This window comes from Lepidochelys olivacea (genome assembly GCF_965140295.1).
Source record: "Lepidochelys olivacea isolate rLepOli2 genome assembly, chromosome: 2".
Taxonomy (NCBI): domain Eukaryota; kingdom Metazoa; phylum Chordata; order Testudines; family Cheloniidae; genus Lepidochelys; species Lepidochelys olivacea.
The window spans coordinates 190,802,150-190,812,904 of NC_140412.1; the positions used below are offsets into that span (position 1 = coordinate 190,802,150).

At 44.2% G+C, this 10,755-nt stretch overlaps 1 pseudogene across 1 annotated transcript; it reads right to left on the reverse strand.

Annotated features, from left to right (window-relative positions):
* Positions 1-218: 218 nt before the first annotated feature.
* On the reverse strand, positions 219-2,066 carry LOC311516769 (C-C chemokine receptor type 5 pseudogene; annotated as a pseudogene). The gene is made up of 2 exons: positions 1,981-2,066; positions 219-1,081 (listed from the first exon to the last, which is right to left on the reverse strand). The product of its transcript is annotated as a C-C chemokine receptor type 5 pseudogene (transcript).
* Positions 2,067-10,755: the final 8,689 nt, after the last annotated feature.

Here is a 10,755-nt window from a genome sequence, read left to right on the forward strand (position 1 = left end):
GCATAGCCCAGCAGGTTTCATTTCTCTGTGGGCTGGTGTGGGGGAAGGGTTCTGGTCCATGACTCCACTTCCTCTCCACTCCCTTTGTGGCTTTGTGCATTCCTTTGGTGTCCGTGTAAGAAGCAATCCCTGCCCTTTCCCAGAGATCAGAGCTGAAGCCCCTTTTCCTCAAAGATAATAAGAAATATCCAATATATGTAGCTTTTTAAACAATGATTTTATAAACACCTTTTAGGAACAGGTAAAGATAAAGAAGCAGAATAACCATAGCAGAAGAATTCACAGCACAATAAAAATGGAAATGGAGAACTCAGTTTAACTGAAATAGACATTTCACTATAACACGTCATTATGATAAAAATCAGCCTGACTGCCTCATATTTTTTCTCCTTACTACATCTCAGTAATGTCTTTATAATCTGTGCATAGCAGATGATCATAATGACCAGTGGAATGACAAGTCCCAGGAGGTTCATCTTTAAAATCAGGAATTGCCTCCATTTTGTTTCATGGCCTGATGAATTATGAGACCTGTAGGTCCAATAAACGCTTTCCTTTTGAACAGTGTGAAATATTAAACCTGGAAGAGAGGCTAATATTGCAACACCCCAAATGACAACACTTGTGAGGATGCCATAGGTAACTGTCCTAGCTTTTATAGTAAACGCTGCATGGACAATTGCCAGATATCTGTCTATTGTCAAAAGTATTATGGAAAAGTTTCCACTGCAGAAGCCAGCATAATAGACCCCTGAAAGAATTTCCAAGATCCCACTCATGTGCTGCATAGTAAGCCCAAAATGGCAGGGAAAGAATAAAGAGTAAATTGGAATTTGCCAGATTCAGCAGATAGATGTCAGTCATGCTTCTCAGCCTCTTGTGTTTTATCAGGATCAGCACAACTAGAACATTGCCCACCAGGCCAAATATCAGCACCAAGGAGTAAATAGGTGGCAGAAACAGGGATGCAAATTGTTTGACATCATTTGTACATGGTGTTGCATGATCATGACTGTAGTTCTGTGTTGTTGTCAGTATCTCCATCTCTTCTTCACTGAGAAACTGCTGATCTTTCACTCGCCTGAGTGTGAAGAAATGGATGGTTCTTTACAGGATACTGTGTGTTATCAGTATGAAAGACAGGATATACACACTATCCTGTGAAATCATATGGTTGTGAAAGACATTAAAATGTACTGTGTATGTTGAGTTTCAGCTTAGAATACCTTTTGCTGTAAACAGTAGAACAACTGCTGATATCAAGATGTGAAAAATACTGCAGATGACACGAGCAAAGACTCTAGAGAGTTAACAGGGTGAGTTCTGTGCAGTTCCTCCAGTATTAACTTCCTTGCCTGGGGAGCACCAGACATATTCGAGTGGACTGCTCAGCTTCAGGCAGACAACCAAGCCCTGTAGGCCCATGTCGTTCATCTGATCTTGGAGAACCAGCTATTGCAGGAGCAAGTAACACTGTTGTAAGAGCCTCCCCCGTACTTTGGTCTTGACTGGAACGTGCCCGGAGCCCTGCCAAAGGGCTCCCCAGTTGCAGCTGCCAATCCAATTGCACATACCTGGCACACCCCAGCAAATTCCCGTCCTACCGGCCCTCCTTGCCTTGGGCACAGCTAGAATGCCTATAGCATCATGACCTTTATGTCAAGCTCGAGAAATGTGCCTTCGATCAGGCCTCCGTGGAGTTCTGGGCCTTCATCTTACCTCCAGAAGGGATCCAGATGGACCCATGCAAGGTCCAGGACTGGCTGATTCCCTATATGGTATGTGACCTGCAACGCTTCCTGGGATTCAACAATGGTTTATCCTGATTTTTTTCAAAATAGATCGAACCCCACACAGCTCTCCTCCAGAAAAATGCCCAATGCCATTGGTCTCTCAAGGCCCAGCATGCAGGCAAACAGCTAAACCTCGCCTTTACTACAGCATAATATTGGCTCACTCCAATGTCACACAAGCCTTTACTGTAGAAGCTGATTTTCCAGTGCAGTGATCGGGGCTGTCCTCTCCCAGCGACTTGGTCCCAAGCAATCGCCTGGGCTAACACTCATTACTCAAGGAAGTTCACCCCCACAGAGTTAAATTGCGAAATACTTGACAAGGAACTCCTGGCAATAAAAACCGCCTTTGAAGAATGATGTCACTGCCTGGAAGGAGCTCGTCACCTGGTCCAGGTATTCACTGACCATAAAAATCTGAAATATCTACATAAAGCAAAGGACTTAATCCAACAGCAGCTTTGGTGGGACCTACACAATTGGATTTCCTTATCACATACCGCCCTGAATCCCAAAATGGCAAGGTAGATGCCCTGTCCTATGGTACTAACCTGCCAGGACCCAACTCCCATTCTCAAATCCCGTAACTTTCTCAGAGCAGCTCGTCACCAAGATATACTAAGTTTAATACCCATTGCCTCTGCTTCAGGAAATCTGCCTGACAAACAAGCTATTATCAACAAGCAACTGCATGACTCCTGGAAAGGGATCATGTATGTAAGGGAATGCATCTATGTTCCCACAGGACGCACAAGAGTTGCAGTCCTACAACTATGCCATGATTTTTCCCTAGCAGAATACCTGGGGCAAGATGGAGTTTTGATTTCTTGGCCCTTTTAAAATTCTGCAGAAGGCTAATGCAGTCACTTCTGAACTACAACTCCCCCACTCTCTGAAGGGTCACCTGGTGTTTCATGTATCACTTTTGAAACCTACACAGAAATCCCTTCTCCTCACACGACCCAGCCACCTCTGCCACTGGTACAGGTCCAGGGTCACAGGGAATATCTAATGCAGGGCTCCTTCTGTAAGAACAAGTCATTTGACTCTGAATGGATGCGTTAGCTAATCAGATGTGAATAAGCTGTTTCTGTTACAACTGTTTTGTTCATGTATGTCCAGTATTTTTACTCCTGGATTAGACAGTCTAATTTAGCAGGGAAATCATGTAAAGTATAGAGGCAAACCCAGTGTGCTCCCAATTTTTCTTTGCAATGACCATGTAGATGTCTACAAAGAAATCAAGACCCAAAAGAGTAGTTAAAAGCCACCCACGCCAAAGAGTGCAAAGGAAAGGCAGCAGCTCTATCTTTAACTCGACCCCAGAGCTTATGGAAAAGCTTACCAACAAGTTTAGTTTGCATCCCTTGAGATACACTTGGGTTCACCTGAAACCTTAAAAGCAAAGTAAATATTGGCATGGTTTGTCAGGTGCTTAAACTAGCTCCTCTTCATTCCACTGTTTTTAGGGGGCCCATTTTCCTAGCTTTTCAGGTGTGCTGTTAAGTACCTACACAGTGCTCATCAAGGTTGTATCTGAGAGTCAGCTGGCCGCTCCCTCAACCCAATTCATTGAGGGAGCTGCCATGTAAGTCTGCTCCCTACAAATCCATTCTCTGGCACTTTCTCACTGTGAGATGAGGGAGTCTCTAATACTTAGGTACAGTCGATGGCAATGTTGAAGAGGATTGCAGACATGACACACCCCTGACGTACTCCTGTTTTGACTTAAAAACTGCACTCACTGTGATCAACACAACATGTAAAGTTGAAATAGAAGCTTTTGATAACTTTGATTATATGGAAAGGAATTCCATATGTCCACAGAATGCACCATAGGCTGGTCCATCACCAGAGTAGCAATAAGATGGACACCTGAAGGCAAGTGAAAATGAGGCCACGCAAAAACAACATGGCGAAGAGCTGTGGAAGGCAACCTGAAAAACATGGGGCACAGCTGGGGAATCATTGAAAGACTTGCCAGAAACATACATGAGTGGAGGAGCTTTGTCGCTGCCCTAAATGCCAGAGGCGTAATAGGAACATGATGATGATGATGATATGAGGCCTGATTATTGAGTACACTGTTCTGCTCCTTTTGGAATCAGTGGTAGAAATCCCATTGACTTCAGTGTGGCAGAATCAGGTTTAAATGACTACCATGCTGGTTGGGATCCCTTTTGAAACTGCTGAGTGAGCAGGCTTAACTTCTCCTCATGGATGCTGGCTCCTCTTCTGTCAGCTTCTGTGTTCTTTGGTGAAATTTAGCCTTGTGCAGAGGCCCAGCAGGCCCTTATGGCTTATGTGCAGGAAAGAGAGACAAAATGAGAGACATTTGGATGAAGAAACAATGGTCTGCTTTAGAGAACTTCACCATTTTAAGGTTAAACAGTATTTCTGAGGTGAAAATGCTTTGTTTTAAAGAGGTTTATTGTAAACAAAGTTTTAAAGTTTTCTACTGTAACAAGTTTATCCTTAAAGTATACTTGAAGTCCCTCAGGGTATGTCTACATTGCAGCTGGGAGTGAGTCCCTAAGGGTGGGTAGACAGACTTGCACTAATAGGCCTGAAACTGGTGGGATAAAAATAACACTATGAGCACTCTGCCTTGGGTGGAAGCTCGGGTGCTCAAGCCTGCCCAGCTGTCTAGACTTCAGAGCCTGAGCTGCAATGTCCACATTGCTGTTTTTAGTACAATAAGTCAAGCCCCACTAGCATGAGTCCATCTACCTGGGCTGGGAAGCTTGTTCCCAGCTGCAATGTAGACATTTTGTTAAGGACCAGGGCCAGCAGTCAGAGTTCTGAACAGCCCTGAGACTGCTGGCTCCATTCAGCCCTGGGACTGAAGAGCTACAGACAGTTTCTGGTCCCCAAATAAGCCTCATGGAACTGGGTACAACTGGGGATTGAGGCTAGAGTTACTTTATTATTATAAAGTGTTGTTAGACACAAAGGGTATCACTGCATTGCGATTAAAAAAATGCTATAGCACTGAATCTCAGAGCCCAGGTCAGCTAACTTGGGCTCCAGGGCTAAAAATTGCAGTATAGACATTCAGGCTCAGACTGGAGCCTGGGTAAGAGGGGAGGGTCTCAGAGCCCAGCCTCTAGCCTGAGCATCTACATTGCAATTGTATAGAACCGCAGCCTGATCCCCATGAGCCCGAGTCAGCTGGGCCGGGCCAGCGCTGGCCATGCCCACAGGTCTTTTATTGCAGTGTAGACATACCCCCAGTCCTCAAAGTTACTTAAGCTCCTAACTCTCTCATTGAGTGCCTAAATATCTTTGGGGATCTGGGCCTGCAGCTCTCTGATGTGGACAGGCATAGCATGCAGAATCAACCAGGAAACTTGCTAACTGATAAAGTGATTGATTTTGAAATATTTTATATCAGTGTAAAAACATAGAGAGGGTAATTAACAAAGTGTTGAACTCTATGATGATATGGTGTGACAGAAAATACCCGTGTTCACACTCTCCATGCTATTGTAGTAATTTTATACAAGGCATGTCTTGTAAGGTATCATTTGAAAACTCATAATTTGTTGGTCAGTATTGTCCTGGTAAAATATGTGTAGCAACATAGTATGTAAAGTTATAAGATTTTCCTGTATGATATTAACACATGTTCCAAATTCCACAGCCCTGCCCAAACAGAAGATGTCAAACCGATCTGTCCTAAACAAAGGAATGTGTACTCTGCTTAATATGCATTTAAGCAGTAAACAGAGTCATCAAGCAGGATGGGAAGACAAAGGAAGTTCAAACAGCTGAAAAAAACAGCAGGGAACATCCTTCCATTTCGACTTTGTCTTCTAGTGCCCACCTGGAAATATTTTTTAAGAAGGGGACTGAAACTATAAAGGAGGGACAAACACCCCAATGGACCTGTCTCTCTCTCCCTACCCATCACAATCACTGCTCCTGAAGAGAAAAGGAAGCATTCATTGTACTCTGGGGAATTGGTCTTGTCCCATAGTTTGGGCAATAAGACTGCTGAAAGCATGTGGTGAGAAGCTTTGCTTGAAGATGTAATTTGTTGTTAGGCATTAGTAAGCATTCTATCTTCTCTTTTCTTCTAAGCATTTCTGACTTATGCCTCATTACTTGTACTCACTTAAAATCTCTCTCTTCATAGTTAATAAACTTGTTATACTGTTTTATCTTATCCAATGTGTTAAAATTGAAGTGTTTGAATAGCTATTCGAGACAAGATGGCATATTATTCTCTTAAAGAAACAACAGACTTCAAATATTTGGACTTCCTAGGAGAGGGCTGGGCAGTATAGAACATACATTTCTGGAGGAAATCTGGGACTGGAGGTGTTTTGTGATCACCCTGCGCTATAACTAAGGCTGGTAAGAGTCAGAGTGTAACTCAAGTGTGCTGGCAGGCTGCAGTTACACAGAGACACCCAAGGGGTGGCTTACATGCTGGAAGACGGTTTGTGTGTGGCCCAGGTGGAAGCTGCTTTGGCAAGGAATTGTAAGGCACCCCAGGCTGCAGGGCAGGGGTGACACAGCCCACCACGGGACTGGACGCTGGTATGTCACCTATGGGTATTACCTGTTGGGGCCCATAACACTGAGGAGTTTGGCCAAATGAGAAAGCAATGAGGCCCCAGTCTGGAGAAGACAAGGATTAATTGACAGAACCTGTGAGCAGCTGGAGCTCACTTGTTTCTTAGAGTGTTGAGCTGTAACTGCCCCATGCGGACACTGCTGGCAAGAATGAAAAGGTTCAGAGTTACGTTAACATGAACTAGGAGTCTTTTCATCTGAGCCAGCAGCATCCACAGAGGGCAATTACACTGTAACACACTGGTGCACTTTGCAATTCACATCCCTGTAGGCAGCACTGCAATGCAGTGTAGACATAGGACTGGTCTATGCTACAAAGTTATATTGGCTTAGCTACATCGCTGTGGGCTGTGAAAAATGTCATGTCCTGTGAAGTGTAATTAAGCCAACCGAAGCATGGTGTAGACACCATTAGCTGACAGAAGAATTCTTCCATCATGCTAGCAATCACCTCTTGGAGAGGTGGATTTACTACAGCAGTGGAAGAATGGTTCTGTTGACATAGCTATGTGGTTCTGTGAGGTTGTGCTCCGACAGCAACAGAAACTTTTTTTGTAGGTGTACACTGCGTCTACACTAGGAAGCTATGCTGGCATGGTTATGCTGCCATAGACTTACCAGAAATACGCTCTAGTCTACACATACCCTAAGTCATAATTCCTTTTTTTTTCTTTTTTTCTCAGACTGAGGAGAGAACAGGCTGAGATAGTCATATTCATCATCAATCTTGTATTGTACTATGAAGCATTTTAATTATAGCACAGGCATCTTAGCCCAGATCCTCAAAGGTACTTAGGTGTCTAACTCCCATTGGGAGTTAAGAGCCTAAATTCCTTCAAGGAGCTGGGCTCTAGAACACAGAACCGGTGCCTATAGTTGTATTCTTCAACTTGAAGAACAGGGTGCAATGGCTGCAATGGAGGACCTTGGCCGATGCATAGAATGCAAGGTGGGATCCCAGCTTGCAACACTTGTAGGGGCTTTGACTTCTGACTGAGGAAGAGGAGGACCAGCAGTTGCTAAGGAGGAAGGAAATCCAAAGCTGCCATGAGACCTTAGAGAGTTAAGTGCAGGAAAACTGACCTTCAGATTGCTGCACCAGTTCAGCATTGACAACCCAAGGAGCAGATTGGTACTCAACTGAATTCAGGCAGTTGGGGGTCCGCACACTAGAGGCTGTGCTTTGCGGGAGGAAGGGATCCCAAATACTGTGGCCCAGATCCTCAAAGATATTTAGGTGGATTAATCCCTTTGAGGACCAGGGCCTGTGTGATTTAAGGTTTGATACTGTTTTTTCCGTTATGGTTTCAAGAAAACAAATAGGCTAGAGGATTTCTTCAGAAACATTCCTCAGATCACAAAAATGTACACCCAGATTCAATTCTGAGCAAATTACTTAACGACACTGGTGAGTAAGCAAAAGGGAAATGTGGTAACTTCACAGAAAAAAGAGGTGGACAGAAACAGCCAGCTATAAATAGGCTTATACCAGTGGCTGGTGTGGCTTATACCCTGTAGTTCAGCAGAGCTATCTTGAGATCTTTGTTAACCATTAGTTATCTCCACCAAACCATGCCTTTGTGGGTGGTGGGGCCTGGGAACAATATGTCAGAAATCATCCAGATTCTCAAAAGCTTGCAATGTAGACCTGGCAAATTGTGACCAGTTCACCATTTCTTCTGAATGCCTATATGAGAGAACACATTTAACTGTTCTGTAACTTGTTGATTTGTGAGTTTAGGGAAAAGGAAAATTTCTACAAGTTTAAAACTAGTCAGTGACTACCAGAGAGACACGTTCCTTCTTTTCACATCTAGAGACTCATGATTCCACTTTGTGTTCTAGGTTCTGCCCTGTGTTGGTTCATCACACTGCCATTCAGGCTCACTCTCGGCCTCTGTCCAACACCATGCATCCTTTTCTCTATGTCACACTGTAAAGGGCTGTGGAGATACAGGAAAACTGGGCTAATCCTGTCTTATACATTCAGGTACAGTTAGCAGTTGTGGATCTGCACTAGTGGCCATTTTAATCAGTTTTCACTTTTGTGGTGAGGCTGGCAAACCTCTCAAAATGGTACTGTGGGCAAGCAGTCCTTCAAAACAGGAGAAGCCCTGACAAATCAGGGAGGAAAAGATACTCTTTAGGGTTTACCCAGACTCAGTCCCAAAACTCTCCCCCTATTGAGATGAGGCAAGTGGATTTTGGAACTTGGAGTTAAATCGTAAGTGTCATTGGTTCAGAAGGATCCTCTACAGGCAGCTAGATTCCACTGTGTGGCTTTTTGGCTGCTAGAAGTGGTTGGAGAGTCAACAACTGATGATCTCTATCTCCTATTTTACATGTTCCTGGCTGGTTTTCTGGGAGGCTAATGGGCTCTAGTTCTGGTCCCTGCCCCAAAACCCTAGGCTTGTTGGCCCCGGCCCTGGACAGGCAGTATACCCTGTCAGGCAGCTAGGTGTGTTCTGTATGATCCTGAGCATCTAGAGAATCTGAGGGACTCTTCAGAGACCACCACTAAGGACTTTTCTGATGCATATGCTTTAATGGCTTTAAGGCTCAATCATGAGAAATCTCTGGCACCTGGTTCTGGACTCTCTAAATGGTATGAGTGACTTGTAGTCTGTCCTTGACATCATCAAGAACCTGCAAATGTCTTGTGGCCTCATTAGAGAGCAAGATGGATAAGGTCATATCTTTTATTGGACCAACTTCAGTTGGTGAAAGAGACAAGCTTTCAAGCTTATAGAGAGTCCTTCTTCATACCTTGTGGGCCTCGTGTACATCTATACATTTTCCACATTCTAACTACTTGAGCATACTTGGTCTTAATGTCTGAAAGCTGTCTGGGACAATGGGGCTTTGGCTTCCAATCATTTCTGTTACCTGGAGTAGTGCTCAACTGCAACCATAGCTGTTGGCACTGCTTTTGACTTGGAAGCATAAAACACCAGTACTGGTGATGTGATGAATACCTTCTTTAGATCCTCAAAAAGCACAATCTTGTGGTTTCTTAGCCCCCCACAAACTAGTTTGAAGATATTCATAAAGATCTTGGCTTTATGAGGATAAGTTGGGTATGAATTTGTTCCAAAACTCCATCATATTGAAGAATTGCATTTTCTGATACTACTGTAGGGATTGAGTATTGCTGGATCTGCTCTCACCAATCATATCAGTCACATGCTCTTAGAAATATAGTTGGGTTTCTTTTAACCTACATTTCTCTTTAATTTTAGTCCAGCATCCTCAACTGCCTACAAAATAGAGCTGGCAGAAAATTATGTGTTCAGAGAAATGACAACATCTCAGCCAGTGAAATTTAATTGATACCAGCAATTCTGTAATAACATCAAATCTAATGATAAGGTGTATTGCAAAATTCTTTGACAGGCTTTCTTGTGTCATGGGCATTACAAAATCATGAAGTGGCCTTTGAGACACCTCTTGTTTTGTTCTTAGGTGAATTTTATGCTTGCGGAAAACACTGGAGGGCTGTTGGCAATTCTAGATATCTGAGTGCAGAGAGGGGCAACATCTTTTCAGCTCTGTTAGGATCTTCCTAGCTCCTGCACTTGTCAGCTACAATCAGCAATAACATTAAACAAACAAACAAAAAACAATAAAACCCCCCTACTTGCCTATAACATGAAGACTCAAGTTGTGCCTTTCATGAGGAGGCACAGTGCTGCTGACAGCTCTGCTGAATGTGCACGTCTGGGAGGGTGCAGCATATTTTCCATTGCATGTCCTGTCCATTCTGGTGGTCAGTGCACGTGAGGGGGAAAGGCTACTTGTATTCTCCCTTTTTGCAGCCAGACAAGGGACAGGCACCTATTTATAAAGGGAACAAAGAACTAAGTGTGCGTGTGTGTTAATCCATTGGAGATCCCAGCCAGATGCTAAGCTATAGTTAAGCAGGAGGTGGGGGATGCAAAGGATTGCCTCAACCCCTCCTCAACTCCCCAGTCCTGGGGCTGCCTGGCTGGTTCCTGGAGTGAATTAGAGCCTCAGGGCCTGAGTGGAGCTGTATTCTGCATGCAATCCCCTGCACAAGCAGCTGGGAAGGGGTTGGCATGGGAGTTACTATGGCAGTTCTCCACCAACCCACTTGAGGGTCACCCTATGCAGGGGGAATCTTTATGTGGCTGGTTAGGCTGGCTCTGAGGCTGATTTGTCACTGGAGGCTCTGGCCCTATTTCTCTAAGCCAAGATTTTCAAACATGACTAGTGGGGGGGTTTTGGTGGGGGAGGGGGAAAATGCCAGTCTGAGACATCTGTAAAGGGGCATGAATTCAGCGAGTGCTGTGCACCCTCTTTCTGAAAATTCAGCCCCTTGCTTTTGGACATGACAAAACAGAGGCACCCAAACCCATTTGTG